The following is a 22,500-nucleotide window of genomic DNA, read 5'->3' on the forward strand; positions in this document are numbered from 1 at the left end:
TTTGCTAAATGTACAAAACTTTCTTACAAATTTGACATTCAAAATGCATTTGTAATTAATAAATGCTACTTAGTATGGCTGCTGAGATTCCTGGGCTCAGTCTCAAGTAGAGGAGGAGAATGACAGATAGAGAAAGAGAGAACAGGCAGGCATCCTAAAGATTTTGATGTGCCAGTTCCTGACTCACCCTGAGCAACACTGGTTTCAAGCTTTTAGTAAATTTTCTGAAAAATAAAACAACCATGTGGTTGTAGCCGGCAAGATTTGAACCTGTGCAGGGAGACCCCAATGGATTTCTAGTCCATCGCCTTAACCACTCGGCCACGACTACCTCTCATGCAATGTGATGTTTTCACAAAAGTTTCTCTATGGGTTGAGCTACTTCATTTCAGGCTGTGAGGATGACTGAAGTAATATTGTATCAGAGATGATTTCCATGGGAAGTTAATCCTGACCACAGTGACCTGCGTTAATGATTTTTAAAATATAACTTGGAGAATGCTTTATACTTGGTATAGTTTTGGGTTTGTAAAATGTCAGTACTGACATCTAAGTTTATCAAAAGCATCATCCTTCAGGCCAGAACTGAACCATCGACCTAAGGATTTCTGTACCAATCTCCTCTACAGTCCTCCGCTCTACCAGCTGAGCTATCGAAGGATTCCATGGTCGTACAACTGTGATATTACGTGCTATTAAAATGATTGAGTGTTAATTTTAAACATTATCAACTTTCCAAGCAAAATGAAAAATGATTTGACTACACAAAAGAGATTCAACTACTTATTCCTGTGTTGCTTTATCACACAAATTGTCATGTTTAATCATCTGGAAAATATCACTAATAGTTTGACTTATATTTGTGCAATTACTATCAACTGGCTACAGAGCTAGTTTGGAAAGCACTTTCAATAGATTTTTTAGTGTAGCCAAACTTACATCAAGATTAGAGATGCTTGAGCCTATCAAACCTTCTACATTTTTTAAAATTTTGCTTGTTTTGTAAACTAATCAAGTGTTCCAGGAATGATGGGGATATTCCATTGTTTGTTCTGATTTGACAATTCATTTTGGACAATGAGCGGCCCTTTTGAGCTAGTGAAGATAATTGTGCTACATGAGAGTATGCACAGACAATTATTTTTCTTTTTTTGCATTAAAGCACAATTTTTAATAAAGGAGAGGTTAATGATATAATAATTAGCACTGAAAGTCATCTGACACGATTTGAAAGTAAAATGTTGTGCATTAAAAGTAACCAAAGCTCTTTTTACTTTGAGAGGACATCATTTTCTTTCAAATGAATTTGATATTTTGCTAAATGTACAAAACGTTCTTACAAATTCGACATTCAAAATGCATTTGTACTTAATAAATGCTACTTAGTATGGCTGCTGAGATTCCTGGGCTCAGTCTCAAGTAGAGGAGGAGAATGACAGATAGAGAAAGAGAGAACAGGCAGGCATCCTAAAGATTTTGATGTGCCAGTTCCAGAATGACCCTGAGCAACACTGGTTTCAAGCTTTTAGTAAATTTTCTGAAAAATAATACAACCATGTGGTCGTAGTCAGCAGGATTTGAACCTGCACGGGGAGACCCCAATGGATTTCTAGTCCATCGCCTTAACCACTCAGCCACAACTACCTCTCTTCCATTGTGATGTTTTCACAAAAGTTTCTCTATGGGTTGAGCTACTTCATTTCAGGCTGTGAGGATGACTGAAGTAATATTGTATCAGAGATGATTTCCATGGGAAGTTAATCCTGACCACAGTGACCTGCGTTAATGATTTTTATAATATAACTTGGAGAATGCTTTATACTTGGTATAGTTTTGGGTTTGTAAAATGTCAGTACTGACATCTAAGTTTATCAAAAGCATCATCCTTCGGATCGGAATTGAACCAGTGACCTATGGATTTCTGTACCAATCTCCTCTACAGTCTTTGGCTCTACCAGCTGAGCTATCGAAGGATCCCATTATCTTACAACTGTGATATTACGTGCTATTAAAATGATTGAGTGTTAATTTTAAACATTATCAACTTTCCGAGCAAAATGAAAAATGATTTGACTACACAAAAGAGATTCAACTACTTATTCCTGTGTTGCTTTATCACACAAATTGTCATGTTTAATCATTTGGAAAAAATCACTAATAGTTTGACTTATATTTGTGCAATTACTATCAACTGGCTACAGAGCTAGTTTGGAAAGCACTTTCAATAGATTTTTTAGTGTAGCCAAACTTACATCAAGATTAGAGATGCTTGAGCCTATCAAACCTTCTACATTCTTTTAAATTTTGCTTGTTTTGTAAACTAATCAAGTGTTCCAGGAATGATGGGGATATTCCATTGTTTGTTCTGATTTGACAATTCATTTTGGACAATGAGCGGCCCTTTTGAGCTAGTGAAGATAATTGTGCTACATGAGAGTATGCACAGACAATTATTATTTTTTTTGCATTAAAGCACAATTTTTAATAAAGGAGAGGTTAATGATATAATAATTAGCACTGAAAGTCATCTGACACGATTTGAAAGTAAAATGTTGTGCATTGAAAGTAACCAAAGCTCTTTTTACTTTGAGTGGACATCATTATCTTTCAAATGAATTTAATATTTTGCTAAATGTACAAAACTTTCTTACAAATTTGACGTTCAAAATGCATTTGTAATTAATAAATGCTACTTAGTATGGCTGCTGAGATTCCTGGGCTCAGTCTCAAGTAGAGGAGGAGAATGACGGATAGACAAAGAGAGAACAGGCAGGCATCCTAAAGATTTTGATGTGCCAGTTCCTGACTCACCCTGAGCAACACTGGTTTCAAGCTTTTAGCAAATTTTCTGAAAAATAAAACAACCATGTGGTCATAGTCGGCAGGATTTGAACCTGCGCGGAGAGACCGCAATGGATTTCTAGTCCATCGACTTAACCACTCGGCCACGACTACCTCTCATGCATTGGCTTTTTTGATTGTGTGACTAAAGTGATGGATAAAGGTGGAGCCATGGATATAGCTTATCTAGACTTTAGTAAGGCTTTTGACACAGTTCCACATCGCAGACTGCTAAATAAACTTGAAAGTTTGGGATTGGATATTAGGATTATTGAATGGATAAGATCTTGGTTGAAGGATAGAAAACAGAGAGTTATGGTAAATGGAGTGCATTCACAGGAGGGAAATGTTACCAGTGGAGTACCCCAGGGATCTGTACTTGGACCAGTGCTTTTTAATATCTTTATTGGTGACATTGCAAATGGCATTAAAGGGAAAGTATGCCTTTTTGCAGATGACACAAAGGTATGCAACAGGGTAGACACACCAGGTGGGGTAAAACAAATGATTGAGGATCTAGGTAGACTAGAGGAATGGTCAAAAGTCTGGCAATTACAGTTTAATGCCAAAAAATGCAAAATCATGCACTTGGGTCTCAAAAATCCTAAAGCTAAATACAGTATTAATGGCACTATACTGGAAACTACTGAGGAGGAAAGGGATCTAGGAGTCACTATTTCAGATGACTTAAAAGCAGGTAAGCAATGTAACAAGGCAATGAGGAAGGCTAGTCAGATGCTTGGCTGCATTGGGAGAGGAATCAGCAGCAGAAAGAAAGAAGTAATAATGCCACTGTATAGGTCATTAGTACGGCCTCATCTAGAATACTGTATTCAGTTCTGGAGGCCATATCTTCAAAAGGATATTAATACATTAGAAACTGTACAAAGGAGGGCAACTAAAATGGTGCATGGCCTACATCACAAAACATACCCAGAAAGACTAAGAAATCTCAATATGTATAGTTTGGAGCAGAGAAGGGAATGGGGGGACATGATAGAAACTTTCAAATATATGAAGGGTTTTAACAAAGTCCAGGAGGGAAACATTCTCCAAATGAAGAGAAGCAATAGGACACGAGGACATGCACTGAGACTGGAGGGGGGGAGGTTCAGGGGAAATTTGCGGAAAAATTATTTCACAGAAAGGGTAGTGGACAAGTGGAATAGCCTCCCATCAGAGGTGGTAGAGGCTAAGACAGTAGAGCAATTTAAACATGCATGGGATAGACATAAGGATATCCTTACAAAGAAATAAGGATCAAATTAGGTTAGTGATAAAAAATAATATAAAATAAAAAATAAAAAATAAAAAAAATAAGGGGCAGACTAGATGGGCCAAGTGGATCTTATCTGCCGACAAATTCTATGTTTCTATGTTTCTATGCAATGTGATGTTTTCACAAAAGTTTCTCTATGGGTTGAGCTACTTCATTTCAGGCTGTGAGGATGACTGAAGTAATATTGTATCAGAGATGATTTCCATGGGAAGTTAATCCTGACCACAGTGACCTGCGTTAATGATTTTTATAATATAACTTGGAGAATGCTTTATACTTGGTATAGTTTTGGGTTTGTAAAATGTCAGTACTGACATCTAAGTTTATCAAAATCTTCATCCTTCGCGCAGGAATTGAACCAGCGACCTAAGGATTTCTGTACCAATCTCCTCTACAGTCCTCCGCTCTACCAGCTGAGCTATCGAAGGATCCCATGATCTTACAACTGTGATATTACGTGCTATTAAAATGATTGAGTGTTAATTTTAAACATTATCAACTTTCCAAGCAAAATGAAAAATGATTTGACTACACAAAAGAGATTCAACTACTTATTCCTGTGTTGCTTTATCACACAAATTGTCATGTTTAATCATTTGGAAAATATCACTAATAGTTTGACTTATATTTGTGCAATTACTATCAACTGGCTAGAGAGCTAGTTTGGAAAGCACTTTCAATAGATTTTTTAGTGTAGCCAAACTTACATCAAGATTAGAGATGCTTGAGCCTATCAAACCTTCTACATTCTTTTAAATTTTGCTTGTTTTGTAAACTAATCAAGTGTTCCAGGAATGATGGGGATATTCCATTGTTTGTTCTGATTTGACAATTCATTTTGGACAATGAGCGGCCCTTTTGAGCTAGTGAAGATAATTGTGCTACATGAGAGTATGCACAGACAATTATTTTTCTTTTTTTGCATTAAAGCACAATTTTTAATAAAGGAGAGGTTAATGATATAATAATTAGCACTGAAAGTCATCTGACATGATTTGAAAGAAAAATGTTGTGCATTGAAAGTAACCAAAGCTCTTTTTACTTTGAGTGGACATCATTTTCTTTCAAATGAATTTGATATTTTGCTAAATGTACAAAACTTTCTTACAAATTTGACATTCAAAATGCATTTGTAATTAATAAATGCTACTTAGTATGGCTGCTGAGATTCCTGGGCTCAGTCTCAAGTAGAGGAGGAGAATGATGGATAGAGAAAGAGAGAACAGGCAGGCATCCTAAAGATTTTGATGTGCCAGTTCCTGACTCACCCTGAGCAACACTGGTTTCAAGCTTTTAGTAAATTTTCTGAAAAATAAAACAAACATGTGGTCGTAGTCGGCAGGATTTGAACCTGCGCAGGGAGACCCCAACGGATTTCTAATTCATCGCCTTAACCACTCGGCCACGACTACCTCTCATGCAATGTGATGTTTTCACAAAAGTTTCTCTATGGGTTGAGCTACTTCATTTCAGGCTGTGAGGATGACTGAAGTAATATTGTATCAGAGATGATTTCCATGGGAAGTTAATCCTGACCACAGTGACCTGCGTTAATGATTTTTATAATATAACTTGGAGAATGCTTTATACTTGGTATAGTTTTGGGTTTGTAAAATGTCAGTACTGACATCTAAGTTTATCAAAAGCATCATCCTTCGGATCGGAATTGAACCAGCGACCTACGGATTTCTGTACCAATCTCCTCTACAGTCTTCCGCTCTACCAGCTGAGCTATCGAAGGATCCCATTATCTTACAACTGTGATATTACGTGCTATTAAAATGATTGAGTGTTAATTTTAAACATTATCAACTTTCCAAGCAAAATGAAAAATGATTTGACTACACAAAAGAGATTCAACTACTTATTCCTGTGTTGCTTTATCACACAAATTGTCATGTTTAATCATTTGGAAAATATCACTAATAGTTTGACTTATATTTGTGCAATTACTATCAACTGGCTACAGAGCTAGTTTGGAAAGCACTTTCAATAGATTTTTTAGTGTAGCCAAACTTACATCAAGATTAGAGATGCTTGAGCCTATCAAACCTTCTACATTCTTTTAAATTTTGCTTGTTTTGTAAACTAATCAAGTGTTCCAGGAATGATGGGGATATTCCATTGTTTGTTCTGATTTGACAATTCATTTTGGACAATGAGCGGCCCTTTTGAGCTAGTGAAGATAATTGTGCTACATGAGAGTATGCACAGACAATTATTATTATTTTTTTTGCATTAAAGCACAATTTTTAATAAAGGAGAGGTTAATGATATAATAATTAGCACTGAAAGTCATCTGACACGATTTGAAAGTAAAATGTTGTGCATTGAAAGTAACCAAAGCTCTTTTTACTTTGAGTGGACATCATTATCTTTCAAATGAATTTAATATTTTGCTAAATGTACAAAACTTTCTTACAAATTTGACGTTCAAAATGCATTTGTAATTAATAAATGCTACTTAGTATGGCTGCTGAGATTCCTGGGCTCAGTCTCAAGTAGAGGAGGAGAATGACGGATAGACAAAGAGAGAACAGGCAGTCATCCTAAAGATTTTGATGTGCCAGTTCCTGACTCACCCTGAGCAACACTGGTTTCAAGCTTTTAGCAAATTTTCTGAAAAATAAAACAACTATGTGGTCATAGTCGGCAGGATTTGAACCTGCGCGGAGAGACCGCGATGGATTTCTAGTCCATCGACTTAACCACTCGGCCACGACTACCTCTCATGCATTGACTTTTTTGATTGTGTGACTAAAGTGATGGATAAAGGTGGAGCCATGGATATAGCTTATCTAGACTTTAGTAAGGCTTTTGACACAGTTCCACATCGCAGACTGCTAAATAAACTTGAAAGTTTGGGATTGGATATTAGGATTATTGAATGGATAAGATCTTGGTTGAAGGATAGAAAACAGAGAGTTGTGGTAAATGGAGTGCATTCACAGGAGGGAAATGTTACCAGTGGAGTACCCCAGGGATCTGTACTTGGACCAGTGCTTTTTAATATCTTTATTGGTGACATTGCAAATGGCATTAAAGGGAAAGTATGCCTTTTTGCAGATGACACAAAGGTATGCAACAGGGTAGACACACCAGGTGGGGTAAAACAAATGATTGAGGATCTAGGTAGACTAGAGGAATGGTCAAAAGTCTGGCAATTACAGTTTAATGCCAAAAAATGCAAAATCATGCACTTGGGTCTCAAAAATCCTAAAGCTAAATACAGTATTAATGGCACTATACTGGAAACTACTGAGGAGGAAAGGGATCTAGGAGTCACTATTTCAGATGACTTAAAAGCAGGTAAGCAATGTAACAAGGCAATGAGGAAGGCTAGTCAGATGCTTGGCTGCATTGGGAGAGGAATCAGCAGCAGAAAGAAAGAAGTAATAATGCCACTGTATAGGTCATTAGTACGGCCTCATCTAGAATACTGTATTCAGTTCTGGAGGCCATATCTTCAAAGGGATATTAATACATTAGAAACTGTACAAAGGAGGGCAACTAAAATGGTGCATGGCCTACATCACAAAACATACCCAGAAAGACTAAGAAATCTCAATATGTATAGTTTGGAGCAGAGAAGGGAAAGGGGGGACATGATAGAAACTTTCAAATATATGAAGGGTTTTAACAAAGTCCAGGAGGGAAACATTCTCCAAATGAAGAGAAGCAATAGGACACGAGGACATGCACTGAGACTGGAGGGGGGGAGGTTCAGGGGAAATTTGCGGAAAAATTATTTCACAGAAAGGGTAGTGGACAAGTGGAATAGCCTCCCATCAGAGGTGGTAGAGGCTAAGACAGTAGAGCAATTTAAACATGCATGGGATAGACAAAAGGATATCCTTACAAAGAAATAAGGATCAAATTAGGTTAGTGATAAAAAATAATATAAAATAAAAAATAAAAAATAAAAAAAATAAGGGGCAGACTAGATGGGCCAAGTGGTTCTTATCTGCCGACAAATTCTATGTTTCTATGTTTCTATGCAATGTGATGTTTTCACAAAAGTTTCTCTATGGGTTGAGCTACTTCATTTCAGGCTGTGAGGATGACTGAAGTAATATTGTATCAGAGATGATTTCCATGGGAAGTTAATCCTGACCACAGTGACCTGCGTTAATGATTTTTATAATATAACTTGGAGAATGCTTTATACTTGGTATAGTTTTGGGTTTGTAAAATGTCAGTACTGACATCTAAGTTTATCAAAAGCTTCATCCTTCGAGCCGGAATTGAACCAGCGACCTAAGGATTTCTGTACCAATCTCCTCTACAGTCCTCCGCTCTACCAGCTGAGCTATCGAAGGATCCCATGATCTTACAACTGTGATATAACGTGCTATTAAAATGATTGAGTGTTAATTTTAAACATTATCAACTTTCCAAGCAAAATGAAAAATGATTTGACTACACAAAAGAGATTCAACTACTTATTCCTGTGTTGCTTTATCACACAAATTGTCATGTTTAATCATTTGGAAAATATCACTAATAGTTTGACTTATATTTGTGCAATTACTATCAACTGGCTAGAGAGCTAGTTTGGAAAGCACTTTCAATAGATTTTTTAGTGTAGCCAAACTTACATCAAGATTAGAGATGCTTGAGCCTATCAAACCTTCTACATTCTTTTAAATTTTGCTTGTTTTGTAAACTAATCAAGTGTTCCAGGAATGATGGGGATATTCCATTGTTTGTTCTGATTTGACAATTCATTTTGGACAATGAGCGGCCCTTTTGAGCTAGTGAAGATAATTGTGCTACATGAGAGTATGCACAGACAATTATTTTTCTTTTTTTGCATTAAAGCACAATTTTTAATAAAGGAGAGGTTAATGATATAATAATTAGCACTGAAAGTCATCTGACATGATTTGAAAGTAAAATGTTGTGCATTGAAAGTAACCAAAGCTCTTTTTACTTTGAGTGGACATCATTTTCTTTCAAATGAATTTGATATTTTGCTAAATGTACAAAACTTTCTTACAAATTTGACATTCAAAATGCATTTGTAATTAATAAATGCTACTTAGTATGGCTGCTGAGATTCCTGGGCTCAGTCTCAAGTAGAGGAGGAGAATGATGGATAGAGAAAGAGAGAACAGGCAGGCATCCTAAAGATTTTGATGTGCCAGTTCCTGACTCACCCTGAGCAACACTGGTTTCAAGCTTTTAGTAAATTTTCTGAAAAATAAAACAAACATGTGGTCGTAGTCGGCAGGATTTGAACCTGCGCAGGGAGACCCCAACGGATTTCTAATTCATCGCCTTAACCACTCGGCCACGACTACCTCTCATGCAATGTGATGTTTTCACAAAAGTTTCTCTATGGGTTGAGCTACTTCATTTCAGGCTGTGAGGATGACTGAAGTAATATTGTATCAGAGATGATTTCCATGGGAAGTTAATCCTGACCACAGTGACCTGCGTTAATGATTTTTAAAATATAACTTGGAGAATGCTTTATACTTGGTATAGTTTTGGGTTTGTAAAATGTCAGTACTGACATCTAAGTTTATCAAAAGCATCATCCTTCGGATCGGAATTGAACCAGCGACCTACGGATTTCTGTACCAATCTCCTCTACAGTCTTCCGCTCTACCAGCTGAGCTATCGAAGGATCCCATTATCTTACAACTGTGATATTACGTGCTATTAAAATGATTGAGTGTTAATTTTAAACATTATCAACTTTCCAAGCAAAATGAAAAATGATTTGACTACACAAAAGAGATTCAACTACTTATTCCTGTGTTGCTTTATCACACAAATTGTCATGTTTAATCATTTGGAAAATATCACTAATAGTTTGACTTATATTTGTGCAATTACTATCAACTGGCTACAGAGCTAGTTTGGAAAGCACTTTCAATAGATTTTTTAGTGTAGCCAAACTTACATCAAGATTAGAGATGCTTGAGCCTATCAAACCTTCTACATTCTTTTAAATTTTGCTTGTTTTGTAAACTAATCAAGTGTTCCAGGAATGATGGGGATATTCCATTGTTTGTTCTGATTTGACAATTCATTTTGGACAATGAGCGGCCCTTTTGAGCTAGTGAAGATAATTGTGCTACATGAGAGTATGCACAGACAATTATTATTATTTTTTTTGCATTAAAGCACAATTTTTAATAAAGGAGAGGTTAATGATATAATAATTAGCACTGAAAGTCATCTGACACGATTTGAAAGTAAAATGTTGTGCATTGAAAGTAACCAAAGCTCTTTTTACTTTGAGTGGACATCATTATCTTTCAAATGAATTTAATATTTTGCTAAATGTACAAAACTTTCTTACAAATTTGACGTTCAAAATGCATTTGTAATTAATAAATGCTACTTAGTATGGCTGCTGAGATTCCTGGGCTCAGTCTCAAGTAGAGGAGGAGAATGACGGATAGACAAAGAGAGAACAGGCAGTCATCCTAAAGATTTTGATGTGCCAGTTCCTGACTCACCCTGAGCAACACTGGTTTCAAGCTTTTAGCAAATTTTCTGAAAAATAAAACAACTATGTGGTCATAGTCGGCAGGATTTGAACCTGCGCGGAGAGACCGCGATGGATTTCTAGTCCATCGACTTAACCACTCGGCCACGACTACCTCTCATGCATTGACTTTTTTGATTGTGTGACTAAAGTGATGGATAAAGGTGGAGCCATGGATATAGCTTATCTAGACTTTAGTAAGGCTTTTGACACAGTTCCACATCGCAGACTGCTAAATAAACTTGAAAGTTTGGGATTGGATATTAGGATTATTGAATGGATAAGATCTTGGTTGAAGGATAGAAAACAGAGAGTTGTGGTAAATGGAGTGCATTCACAGGAGGGAAATGTTACCAGTGGAGTACCCCAGGGATCTGTACTTGGACCAGTGCTTTTTAATATCTTTATTGGTGACATTGCAAATGGCATTAAAGGGAAAGTATGCCTTTTTGCAGATGACACAAAGGTATGCAACAGGGTAGACACACCAGGTGGGGTAAAACAAATGATTGAGGATCTAGGTAGACTAGAGGAATGGTCAAAAGTCTGGCAATTACAGTTTAATGCCAAAAAATGCAAAATCATGCACTTGGGTCTCAAAAATCCTAAAGCTAAATACAGTATTAATGGCACTATACTGGAAACTACTGAGGAGGAAAGGGATCTAGGAGTCACTATTTCAGATGACTTAAAAGCAGGTAAGCAATGTAACAAGGCAATGAGGAAGGCTAGTCAGATGCTTGGCTGCATTGGGAGAGGAATCAGCAGCAGAAAGAAAGAAGTAATAATGCCACTGTATAGGTCATTAGTACGGCCTCATCTAGAATACTGTATTCAGTTCTGGAGGCCATATCTTCAAAGGGATATTAATACATTAGAAACTGTACAAAGGAGGGCAACTAAAATGGTGCATGGCCTACATCACAAAACATACCCAGAAAGACTAAGAAATCTCAATATGTATAGTTTGGAGCAGAGAAGGGAAAGGGGGGACATGATAGAAACTTTCAAATATATGAAGGGTTTTAACAAAGTCCAGGAGGGAAACATTCTCCAAATGAAGAGAAGCAATAGGACACGAGGACATGCACTGAGACTGGAGGGGGGGAGGTTCAGGGGAAATTTGCGGAAAAATTATTTCACAGAAAGGGTAGTGGACAAGTGGAATAGCCTCCCATCAGAGGTGGTAGAGGCTAAGACAGTAGAGCAATTTAAACATGCATGGGATAGACAAAAGGATATCCTTACAAAGAAATAAGGATCAAATTAGGTTAGTGATAAAAAATAATATAAAATAAAAAATAAAAAATAAAAAAAATAAGGGGCAGACTAGATGGGCCAAGTGGTTCTTATCTGCCGACAAATTCTATGTTTCTATGTTTCTATGCAATGTGATGTTTTCACAAAAGTTTCTCTATGGGTTGAGCTACTTCATTTCAGGCTGTGAGGATGACTGAAGTAATATTGTATCAGAGATGATTTCCATGGGAAGTTAATCCTGACCACAGTGACCTGCGTTAATGATTTTTATAATATAACTTGGAGAATGCTTTATACTTGGTATAGTTTTGGGTTTGTAAAATGTCAGTACTGACATCTAAGTTTATCAAAAGCTTCATCCTTCGAGCCGGAATTGAACCAGCGACCTAAGGATTTCTGTACCAATCTCCTCTACAGTCCTCCGCTCTACCAGCTGAGCTATCGAAGGATCCCATGATCTTACAACTGTGATATAACGTGCTATTAAAATGATTGAGTGTTAATTTTAAACATTATCAACTTTCCAAGCAAAATGAAAAATGATTTGACTACACAAAAGAGATTCAACTACTTATTCCTGTGTTGCTTTATCACACAAATTGTCATGTTTAATCATTTGGAAAATATCACTAATAGTTTGACTTATATTTGTGCAATTACTATCAACTGGCTAGAGAGCTAGTTTGGAAAGCACTTTCAATAGATTTTTTAGTGTAGCCAAACTTACATCAAGATTAGAGATGCTTGAGCCTATCAAACCTTCTACATTCTTTTAAATTTTGCTTGTTTTGTAAACTAATCAAGTGTTCCAGGAATGATGGAGATATTCCATTGTTTGTTCTGATTTGACAATTCATTTTGGACAATGAGCGGCCCTTTTGAGCTAGTGAAGATAATTGTGCTACATGAGAGTATGCACAGACAATTATTTTTCTTTTTTTGCATTAAAGCACAATTTTTAATAAAGGAGAGGTTAATGATATAATAATTAGCACTGAAAGTCATCTGACATGATTTGAAAGTAAAATGTTGTGCATTGAAAGTAACCAAAGCTCTTTTTACTTTGAGTGGACATCATTTTCTTTCAAATGAATTTGATATTTTGCTAAATGTACAAAACTTTCTTACAAATTTGACATTCAAAATGCATTTGTAATTAATAAATGCTACTTAGTATGGCTGCTGAGATTCCTGGGCTCAGTCTCAAGTAGAGGAGGAGAATGATGGATAGAGAAAGAGAGAACAGGCAGGCATCCTAAAGATTTTGATGTGCCAGTTCCTGACTCACCCTGAGCAACACTGGTTTCAAGCTTTTAGTAAATTTTCTGAAAAATAAAACAAACATGTGGTCGTAGTCGGCAGGATTTGAACCTGCGCAGGGAGACCCCAACGGATTTCTAATTCATCGCCTTAACCACTCGGCCACGACTACCTCTCATGCAATGTGATGTTTTCACAAAAGTTTCTCTATGGGTTGAGCTACTTCATTTCAGGCTGTGAGGATGACTGAAGTAATATTGTATCAGAGATGATTTCCATGGGAAGTTAATCCTGACCACAGTGACCTGCGTTAATGATTTTTAAAATATAACTTGGAGAATGCTTTATACTTGGTATAGTTTTGGGTTTGTAAAATGTCAGTACTGACATCTAAGTTTATCAAAATCTTCATCCTTCGAGCCGGAATTGAACCAGCGACCTAAGGATTACTGTACCAATCTCCTCTACAGTCCTCCGCTCTACCAGCTGAGCTATCGAAGGATGCCATGATCGTATGACTGTGATATTACGTGCTATTAAAATGATTGAGTGTTAATTTTAAACATTATCAACTTTCCAAGCAAAATGAAAAATGATTTGACTACACAAAAGAGATTCAACTACTTATTCCTGTGTTGCTTTATCACACAAATTGTCATGTTTAATCATTTAGAAAATATCACTAATAGTTTGACTTATATTTGTGCAATTACTATCAACTGGCTACAGAGCTAGTTTGGAAAGCACTTTCAATAGATTTTTTAGTGTAGCCAAACTTACATCAAGATTAGAGATGCTTGAGCCTATCAAACCTTCTACACTCTTTTAAATTTTGCTTGTTTTGTAAACTAATCAAGTGTTCCAGGAATGATGGGGATATTTCATTGTTTGTTCTGATTTGACAATTCATTTTGGACAATGAGCGGCCCTTTTGAGCTAGTGAATATAATTGTGCTACATGAGAGTATGCACAGACAATTATTTTTCTTTTTTTGCATTAAAGCACAATTTTTAATAAAGGAGAGGTAAATGATATAATAATTAGCACTGAAAGTCATCTGACACGATTTGAAAGTAAAATGTTGTGCATTTAAAGTAACCAAAGCTCTTTTTACTTTGAGTGGACATCATTTTTTTTAAATGAATTTGATATTTTGCTAAATGTACAAAACTTTTATACAAATTTGACATTCAAAATGCATTTGTAATTAATAAATGCTACTTAGTATGGCTGCTGAGATTCCTGGGCTCAGTCTCAAGTAGAGGAGGAGAATGACGGATAGAGAAAGAGAGAACAGGCAGGCATCCTAAAGATTTTGATGTGCCAGTTCCTGACTCACCCTGAGCAACACGCAGATTCAAATCCTGCCAACTTACGACCACATGGTTGTTTTATTTTTCAGAAAATTTACTAAAAGCTTGAAACCAGTGTTGCTCAGGGTGAGTCAGGAACTGGCACATCAAAATCTTTAGGATGCCTGCCTGTTCTCTCTTTCTCTATCCGTCATTCTCCTCCTCTACTTGAGACTGAGCCCAGGAATCTCAGCAGCCATACTAAGTCGCATTTATTAATTACAAATGCATTTTGAATGTCAAATTTGTAAGAAAGTTTTGTACATTTAGCAAAATATCAAATTCATTTGAAAGAAAATGATGTCCACTCAAAGTAAAAAGAGCTTTGGTTACTTTCAATGCACAACATTTTACTTTCAAATTGTGTCAGATGACTTTCAGTGCTAATTATTATATCATTAACCTCTCCTTTATTAAAAATTGTGCTTTAATGCAAAAAAAGAAAAATAATTGTCTGTGCATACTCTCATGTAGCACAATTATCTTCACTAGCTCAAAAGGGCCGCTCATTGTCCAAAATGAATTGTCAAATCAGAACAAACAATGAAATATCCCCATCATTCCTGGAACACTTGATTAGTTTACAAAACAAGCAAAATTTAAAAGAGTGTAGAAGGTTTGATAGGCTCAAGCATCTCTAATCTTGATGTAAGTTTGGCTACACTAAAAAATCTATTGAAAGTGCTTTCCAAACTAGCTCTGTAGCCAGTTGATAGTAATTGCACAAATATAAGTCAAACTATTAGTGATATTTTCCAAATGATTAAACATGACAATTTGTGTGATAAAGCAACACAGGAATAAGTAGTTGAATCTCTTTTGTGTAGTCAAATCATTTTTCATTTTGCTTGGAAAGTTGATAATGTTTAAAATTAACACTCAATGATTTTAATAGCACGTAATATCACAATTGTACGATCATGGCATCCTTCGATAGCTCAGCTGGTAGAGCGGAGGACTGTAGAGGAGATTGGTACAGAAATCCTTAGGTCGCTGGTTTAATTCTGGCTTGAAGGATGAAGATTTTGATAAACTTAGATGTCAGTACTGACATTTTACAAACCCAAAACTATACCAAGTATAAAGCATTCTCCAAGTTATATTATAAAAATCATTAACGCAGGTCACTGTGGTCAGGAATAACTTCCCATGGAAATCATCTCTGATACAATATTACTTCAGTCATCCTCACAGCCTGAAATGAAGTAGCTCAACCCATCTGACAAAACGGATTTATGAAGAAGTTCTAGGGCTTGAATTTTTTGAATCAAGGCCACCCGAGCCGCCATGTGTTGTTTTTTCCTTAGAGCACCTAATTGTATGAGTTTGCCCCTTATAACGCACTTATGGGCCTCCCAGACCACCACTTTAGAGATCTCAGCAGTGTCGTTCACGTCAATATATTCAGTAATAGCTTCCCTAATCTGCTGTTGGCAATACGGATCCTGAAGGATCAGCTCGTTCAATCTCCATGTGTAAGAATTGAGGCGAGGTGGGGACAAACGAACCCCCAAAGAGACTGGAGCATGATCAGCCCAGGATATGTTACCCACTGCAGAGACCTCAACCAAGTGTAAAAACCTATGAGTGATAAATAAGTAGTCAATCCTAGTGTAAGTGTTGTGCGGGTGTGAGTAGAAAGTGAAGTCATGAGTAGAGGGGTGTTGTACCCTCCATACGTCAATGAGTTGGAAATTATGTAGAATTCTCCGGACCCTACGATGGAGTTTATCAAAGTACCTAGGCGAGGGGTTAGAGGAGTCAAAACGAGGTTCCAGGGACCAATTTAAGTCCCCACCGAAGAGCAAAATTCCGTTAACATGGGGCTGGGCTAGGGTAAGGACCCTTTCTAAAAAGGCCGGCTGTGCCTTATTTGGGGCATAGATGTTAAGAAAGGTGAGAGCCCTATTGGCCACATTGCAATTGAGAAGCAGAGCCCTGCCGGGAATAAGTTGATGACATACTACATCGGCAAGGGTAACATGTTTGGCGAACAATATTGCTACCCCTAGGGTTTTACCTTCAGTATTATTGGAGAAATAACCTGTAGGGAAGTCCCTATTCCTGAGAGAAGGGGCTGCCCCCTCTTTAAAGTGGGTTTCTTGCACAAAGGCAACATCTGCTTTCTCGGCCTTAAGTTCTCGCAGGGCCCTTGACCGTCTCTCAGGAATGTTGAGTCCCCGGGCGTTAATAGAAACCACCTTTATCAGCGCCATATTCTTGGCTTAAAAAAGGAAAAAAAAGGAAAAAATGTAGGATCTAGCCTCCTGAAGATTCCAACAATATGGGGCAGGGGTCGAGCACACGCAAATCCAGCCAGCGCAGGAAGGGAGGAGAGAACCAGAAGGAAAAAAGAGAAAAGAGAAGAAGGGGGCAGAAGAACAGCAGAACAAAAAGACATAACAGTGTAAAACAAGAGAACAAGAAACAAGACACCGCTCCCGGTTGTTCAAGCGATGGAGACAATAGTCCCATCAATCGGACCGGGACCAAACATTGCGGTGCAAACGGGGTAACAAGGAAGGAACGAATCCACCCTCCGACACAAACCACATAAAAAAAAATAAAAAATTATATATTACATTTTTTTAGCGACCACAGGAATGCAAACACAACTGATCAGCATAATGATAACAATACGCGCCCCCAACTAATTTAAAGCAGTATGTAGTATGGTAGAGATGCGGGGTCATCTCCTTAAACGAGTTATACAATGTTCAGGCCTCTCAAGCTAAAGGCAATTATCAGAGAAAGAAAGAAACAGGGCCTGGGAGGCATTGCGTCTTCCGACTGCATAGAATCTCACTGCGGAAATCCATCCAATAGGTAATGGCCCCCTCCACAGAGTCCCTGCGTGGCGTCACAGCTGTCCATGGGCTGAAAGTTCCCCTGTCATAAGCAAAAGTCACAGATCAGATAGAGGGATACTCAGGTCTTCGCAGCCGTTGAGGAAGATGCAGAGGGCGGGGAGGAGCGATTCCGCTTTTGCGATGCTGAGGGGGAGCCCACTGTTTGAAAAGGAGGGTCGACCCGTGGGGGTTGAGGGGGGCGGATCCTCGAGCGTACGGATTGCCACTCAGGGGTCTGCACTGGATCAATTGACAGAGTGGAGCAGAAGAGAGCGACATCCTCAGGGGTCCGAATCGTGGCCGTCCGACCCTCATTAGTGGCTGTAATGCTGAAGGGAAATCCCCATCTATATTTGATGTTATTCTTACGGAGGATGTCCGTTAAGGGCTTCAATTGACATCTAGATTGTAGGGTGTGACGAGAAAGATCTTGAAAAACCTGAATGGGCGAGCCATTGAAGTCTAAGTCGCCAGAGTTCTGGATTTTTCTAATTATCTCGTCTTTTTGGCTATAGTAGTGTAGGCGACAGATAATATCTCGTGGCCGGTCAGACTGCAGGCCTCTAGGACGCAGCGCCCTGTGTGCTCTGTCGAAGACAATGGGGTCGTTTGGATCGGTCTCCAGGACTGCACCGAAGATTTTGTTTAGGACATCTGGGATGTTTTGTTGGGGTATGTCCTCAGGGATGCCCCTCACCCGCAGGTTGTTTCTGCGTCCCCTATTGTCTAAATCGTCAAGATGGTCGTGTAGGTTCTGAATCTCCTCTGCTTGAAGTTTAATGGTGTCCACCAATACATGATGGAAAGCATTGGATTCCTCTCCAGTAGACTCCAGCGTTTCGATGCGAGAGCCTAGCTGACTCAATTCGGACCGAAGTGTGGACACATCTGAGTGTACTACGTCCCAAAGCCTACTCTCCAAGGATGTGAAATCTGCCTTGGTGGGCAAGGACTGCAAGAGTTTAAGGACTTTCTGCATATCCTGTTGTCCAGTGGAGCTCAGAGCAGGTGTGATCGCTCTGGATTCGACTTGTGTCCCAGACCCCTCAGAGTGAGCGGGAGAGGTGGGCGTCGACGGGACTGACATGTCCGTGTCTTTTTGGAGATTGAGATATCTTCGAAGGTCCGAGCGGGGGGGAACTTCAGACAGGCAGACTGGGGTTCTTACTCCCTTACGTTTCCTGCGACTCATGAAAGGGCGGCTTTTAAATCCGGAGAGGGTAAACCAATGAAGAGTAGCAGGGAGAGGATTTAAGCGACAGCCTCTTTATGACAGGAACGGAGACATAAGCACAGGATGACTGGACGCCACTAATCCCACGGAGACCACTCCCTCGTTCCCGTTTCACGCAGTTGGGGACAGATATCTGAAGAGCACTACGCAACAATCATTTAAAAGAGAGGGACAGGTGCAGCTGCGGCTATAGAAACCAGGTTGCATGGTCGTGGAACGCGTACATATCGGATTGGCCGCGAAGCCGTGTCGGGTCCAGCATAAGAGTGTAGGGGTAGCAAGACAAACCCGTGGTCGCTATGCCGGAAGTATGTGTCAGAAGGTGTCAGCCATTACTCCTCGAGGTGGCCTCACATGGTGGATGAAGGAAGCATCCACTCCCAGGAAGGTGGGGATAAGTTCACATGGCAGTGCCTACTCCAATAGGCAAGATGTTTTGTTATAATACAAGGAAGTGAGACAACAGCAACAAGGGGGTGAGATTCATCAGGGTCCCACAGTTTCGGTTCTCCTGGTCAGGCAGGGAGAGCGTATTTAGGCAAGGAATCCACTCAGTATTGCCGTCACTATGCGCCATAAAAATATAGGTCACCGAGCCCACTATAACACAGGGTGGGAGTAGTGAGAAGTGGGATAGGGGCAGCTGCAGGCCACTCCAAGGATCACTGTTTCCTCTGACAGAGCCTAGCCCGGGCAGTCAATATACCCCAAAAGCAAAGGGGAGAGGGTTCCCAGCAGCCCCCACTACCTGCAGCACATTAAGAGTAGGTCAGTGTCCCCCCACTGAACCGCAGCTTCCAGTTTATAAAACCTGCCAGACACCATGATGGCGCCGCCGGGCTCTAATCCTGAGATGCAGCAGCGCTGGTACCTGCACCCCAGCCAGCGGGGGAGAGCTCGTTGGTGGAATCGGTGAGTGTCCCGTCAGTCACAGGGCCCCCCTCTCGCCCGGGCAGTGGAGAGCGGAGGATCTTCAATAGATTTTTTAGTGTAGCCAAACTTACATCAAGATTAGAGATGCTTGAGCCTATCAAACCTTCTACACTCTTTTAAATTTTGCTTGTTTTGTAAACTAATCAAGTGTTCCAGGAATGATGGGGATATTCCATTGTTTGTTCTGATTTGACAATTCATTTTGGACAATGAGCGGCCCTTTTGAGCTAGTGAAGATAATTGTGCTACATGAGAGTATGCACAGACAATTATTTTTCTTTTTTTGCATTAAAGCACAATTTTTAATAAAGGAGAGGTTAATGATATAATAATTAGCACTAAAAGTCATCTGACATGATTTGAAAGTAAAATGTTGTGCATTGAAAGTAACCAAAGCTCTTTTTACTTTGAGTGGACATCTTTTTCTTTCAAATGAATTTGATATTTTGCTAAATGTACAAAACTTTCTTACAAATTTGACATTCAAAATGCATTTGTAATTAATAAATGCTACTTAGTATGGCTGCTGAGATTCCTGGGCTCAGTCTCAAGTAGAGGAGGAGAATGACGGATAGAGAAAGAGAGAACAGGCAGGCATCCTAAAGATTTTGATGTGCCAGTTCCTGACTCACCCTGAGCAACACTGGTTTCAAGCTTTTAGTAAATTTTCTGAAAAATAAAACAACCATGTGGTCGTAGTCGGCAGGATTTGAACCTGCGCGGGGAGACCCCAATTGATTTCTAGTCCATCGCCTTAACCACTCGGCCATGACTACCTCTCATGCAATGTGATGTTTTCACAAAAGTTTCTCTATGGGTTGAGCTACTTCATTTCAGGCTGTGAGGATGACTGAAGTAATATTGTATCAGAGATGATTTCCATGGGAAGTTAATACTGACCACAGTGACCTGCGTTAATGATTTTTAAAATATAACTTGGAGAATGCTTTATACTTTGTATAGTTTTGGGTTTGTAAAATGTCAGTACTGACATCTAAGTTTATCAAAAGCATCATCCTTCGAGCCGGAATTGAACCAGCGACCTAAGGATTTCTGTACCAATCTCCTCTACAGTGCTCCGCTCTACCAGCTGAGCTATCGAAGGATTCCATGATCGTGCAACTGTGATATTACGTGCTATTAAAATGATTGAGTGTTAATTTTAAACATTATCAACTTTCCAAGCAAAATGAAAAATGATTTGACTACACAAAAGAGATTCAACTACTTATTCCTGTGTTGCTTTATCACACAAATTGTCATGTTTAATCATTTGGAAAATATCACTAATAGTTTGACTTATATTTGTGCAATTACTATCAACTGGCTACAGAGCTAGTTTGGAAAGCACTTTCAATAGATTTTTTAGTGTAGCCAAACTTACATCAAGATTAAAGAAGCTTAAGCCTATCAAACCTTCTACACTCTTTTAAATTTTGCTTGTTTTGTAAACTAATCAAGTGTTCCAGGAATGATGGGGATATTCCATTGTTTGTTCTGATTTGACAATTAATTTTGGACAATGAGCGGCCCTTTTGAGCTAGTGAAGATAATTGTGCTACATGAGAGTATGCACAGACAATTATTTTTCTTTTTTTGCATTAAAGCACAATTTTTAATAAAGGAGAGGTTAATGATATAATAATTAGCACTGAAAGTCATCTGACACGATTTGAAAGTAAAATGTTGTGCATTGAAAGTAACCAAAGCTCTTTTTACTTTGAGTGGACATCATTTTCTTTCAAATGAATTTGATATTTTGCTAAATGTACAAAACTTTCTTACAAATTTGACATTCAAAATGCATTTGTAATTAATAAATGCTACTTAGTATTGCTGCTGAGAATCCTGGGCTCAGTCTCAAGTAGAGGAGGAGAATGACGGATAGAGAAAGAGAAAACAGGCAGGCATCCTAAAGATTTTGATGTGCCAGTTCCTGACTCACCCTGAGCAACACTGGTTTCAAGCTTTTAGTAAATTTTCTGAAAAATAAAACAACCATGTGGTCGTAGTCGGCAGGATTTGAACCTGCGTGGGGAGATCCCAATGTATTTCTAGTCCATCGCCTTAACCACTCGGCCACGACTACCTCTCATGCAATGTGATATTTTCACAAAAGTTTCTCTATGGGTTGAGCTACTTCATTTCAGGCTGTGAGGATGACTGAAGTAATATTGTATCAGAGATGATTTCCATGGGAAGTTAATCCTGACCACAGTGACCTGCGTTAATGATTTTTAAAATATAACTTGGAGAATGCTTTATACTTGGTACAGTTTTGGGTTTGTAAAATGTCAGTACTGACATCTAAGTTTATCAAAAGCATCATCCTTCGAGCCAGAATTGAACCAGCGACCTAATGATTTCTGTACCAATCACCTCTACAGTCCTCCGCTCTACCAGCTGAGCTATCGAAGGATTCCATGATCGTACAACTGTGATATTACGTGCTATTAAAATGATTGAGTGTTAATTTTAAACATTATCAACTTTCCAAGCAAAATGAAAAATGATTTGACTACACAAAAGAGATTCAACTACTTATTCCTGTGTTGCTTTATCACACAAATTGTCATGTTTAATCATTTGGAAAATATCACTAATAGTTTGACTTATATTTGTGCAATTACTATCAACTGGCTAGAGAGCTAGTTTGGAAAGCACTTTCAATAGATTTTTTAGTGTAGCCAAACTTACATCAAGATTAGAGATGCTTGAGCCTATCAAACCTTCTACACTCTTTTAAATTTTGCTTGTTTTGTAAACTAATCAAGTGTTCCAGGAATGATGGGGATATTCCATTGTTTGTTCTGATTTGACAATTCATTTTGGACAATGAGCGGCCCTTTTGAGCTAGTGAAGATAATTGTGCTACATGAGAGTATGCACAGACAATTATTTTTCTTTTTTTGCATTAAAGCACAATTTTTAATAAAGGAGAGGTTACTGATATAATAATTAGCACTGAAAGTCATCTGACACGATTTGA

At 38.4% G+C, this 22,500-nt stretch overlaps 14 non-coding genes across 14 annotated transcripts; 1 reads left to right on the top strand and 13 right to left on the bottom strand.

The window, feature by feature from the left end:
- Positions 1–249: 249 nt before the first annotated feature.
- On the bottom strand, positions 250–331 carry TRNAS-AGA (transfer RNA serine (anticodon AGA)). The gene has a single exon. It is a non-coding gene; the product is annotated as a tRNA-Ser (tRNA).
- A 1,231-nt stretch (positions 332–1,562) lies between these two features.
- On the bottom strand, positions 1,563–1,644 carry TRNAS-AGA (transfer RNA serine (anticodon AGA)). The gene has a single exon. It is a non-coding gene; the product is annotated as a tRNA-Ser (tRNA).
- A 2,814-nt stretch (positions 1,645–4,458) lies between these two features.
- On the bottom strand, positions 4,459–4,548 carry TRNAY-GUA (transfer RNA tyrosine (anticodon GUA)). The gene is given in 2 exon segments: positions 4,459–4,494; positions 4,512–4,548. It is a non-coding gene; the product is annotated as a tRNA-Tyr (tRNA).
- Positions 4,549–5,450: 902 nt separating this feature from the next.
- Positions 5,451–5,532, bottom strand: TRNAS-AGA (transfer RNA serine (anticodon AGA)). Its single transcript has one exon. It is a non-coding gene; the product is annotated as a tRNA-Ser (tRNA).
- A 2,817-nt stretch (positions 5,533–8,349) lies between these two features.
- On the bottom strand, positions 8,350–8,439 carry TRNAY-GUA (transfer RNA tyrosine (anticodon GUA)). Its single transcript is given in 2 exon segments — positions 8,350–8,385; positions 8,403–8,439. It is a non-coding gene; the product is annotated as a tRNA-Tyr (tRNA).
- A 902-nt stretch (positions 8,440–9,341) lies between these two features.
- TRNAS-AGA (transfer RNA serine (anticodon AGA)) lies at positions 9,342–9,423 on the bottom strand. The gene has a single exon. It is a non-coding gene; the product is annotated as a tRNA-Ser (tRNA).
- A 2,817-nt stretch (positions 9,424–12,240) lies between these two features.
- Positions 12,241–12,330, bottom strand: TRNAY-GUA (transfer RNA tyrosine (anticodon GUA)). Its single transcript is given in 2 exon segments — positions 12,241–12,276; positions 12,294–12,330. It is a non-coding gene; the product is annotated as a tRNA-Tyr (tRNA).
- A 902-nt stretch (positions 12,331–13,232) lies between these two features.
- On the bottom strand, positions 13,233–13,314 carry TRNAS-AGA (transfer RNA serine (anticodon AGA)). The gene has a single exon. It is a non-coding gene; the product is annotated as a tRNA-Ser (tRNA).
- A 239-nt stretch (positions 13,315–13,553) lies between these two features.
- TRNAY-GUA (transfer RNA tyrosine (anticodon GUA)) lies at positions 13,554–13,643 on the bottom strand. Its single transcript is given in 2 exon segments — positions 13,554–13,589; positions 13,607–13,643. It is a non-coding gene; the product is annotated as a tRNA-Tyr (tRNA).
- Positions 13,644–15,422: 1,779 nt separating this feature from the next.
- TRNAY-GUA (transfer RNA tyrosine (anticodon GUA)) lies at positions 15,423–15,512 on the top strand. The gene is given in 2 exon segments: positions 15,423–15,459; positions 15,477–15,512. It is a non-coding gene; the product is annotated as a tRNA-Tyr (tRNA).
- A 4,693-nt stretch (positions 15,513–20,205) lies between these two features.
- TRNAS-AGA (transfer RNA serine (anticodon AGA)) lies at positions 20,206–20,287 on the bottom strand. The gene has a single exon. It is a non-coding gene; the product is annotated as a tRNA-Ser (tRNA).
- Positions 20,288–20,526: 239 nt separating this feature from the next.
- Positions 20,527–20,616, bottom strand: TRNAY-GUA (transfer RNA tyrosine (anticodon GUA)). Its single transcript is given in 2 exon segments — positions 20,527–20,562; positions 20,580–20,616. It is a non-coding gene; the product is annotated as a tRNA-Tyr (tRNA).
- A 902-nt stretch (positions 20,617–21,518) lies between these two features.
- TRNAS-AGA (transfer RNA serine (anticodon AGA)) lies at positions 21,519–21,600 on the bottom strand. The gene has a single exon. It is a non-coding gene; the product is annotated as a tRNA-Ser (tRNA).
- Positions 21,601–21,839: 239 nt separating this feature from the next.
- Positions 21,840–21,929, bottom strand: TRNAY-GUA (transfer RNA tyrosine (anticodon GUA)). The gene is given in 2 exon segments: positions 21,840–21,875; positions 21,893–21,929. It is a non-coding gene; the product is annotated as a tRNA-Tyr (tRNA).
- Between the last annotated feature and the right edge of the window lie 571 nt (positions 21,930–22,500).

Source organism: Pseudophryne corroboree, chromosome 4 (assembly GCF_028390025.1).
Source record: "Pseudophryne corroboree isolate aPseCor3 chromosome 4, aPseCor3.hap2, whole genome shotgun sequence".
Classification (NCBI taxonomy): Eukaryota; Metazoa; Chordata; class Amphibia; order Anura; family Myobatrachidae; genus Pseudophryne; species Pseudophryne corroboree.